Source organism: Corvus brachyrhynchos, unplaced genomic scaffold, assembly GCF_000691975.1.
Source record: "Corvus brachyrhynchos isolate BGI_N302 unplaced genomic scaffold, ASM69197v1 scaffold193, whole genome shotgun sequence".
NCBI lineage: Eukaryota > Metazoa > Chordata > Aves > Passeriformes > Corvidae > Corvus > Corvus brachyrhynchos.
Genome location: NW_008237087.1, coordinates 606,280 through 606,576, shown reverse-complemented (window position 1 = coordinate 606,576; position 297 = coordinate 606,280). Strand labels below are relative to the sequence as shown.

The window sequence follows — 297 nt, the reverse complement described above, 5'->3', positions numbered from 1 at the left end:
GATAAGGACCGGGAGAGGTCACTCCTCAGGGCCATTGAAGGCAAAACGGGCTCGGCTTAGAGATAGAAAATGAATTTATTGCCGACAAAATCGGGGCAGGGTAGTGAGAAGTGAAACAAACCCTTGAAAACACCTTCCCCCCACCCCTCCCTCCTGCCCAGCTCCGCCTCCTACCCCAGGGGGGCCCGGACATGGGGTGGGGGCCGTGGGCAGTTCATCCCCTTCTCCCGCTGCTCAGGGACAGGAGCTGCTCCCCTGCTGCACCCTGGGGTCCCTCCCGTGGGAGGCTTCTTCAGG

General features: G+C 61.3%; 1 protein-coding gene across 1 annotated transcript in view; it reads right to left on the bottom strand.

Moving 5' to 3' along the window:
- SLC11A2 (solute carrier family 11 member 2) overlaps positions 1-297 on the bottom strand; it is a 37,885-nt gene that overhangs the window by 29,487 nt on the left and 8,101 nt on the right. The window lies entirely within an intron of this gene.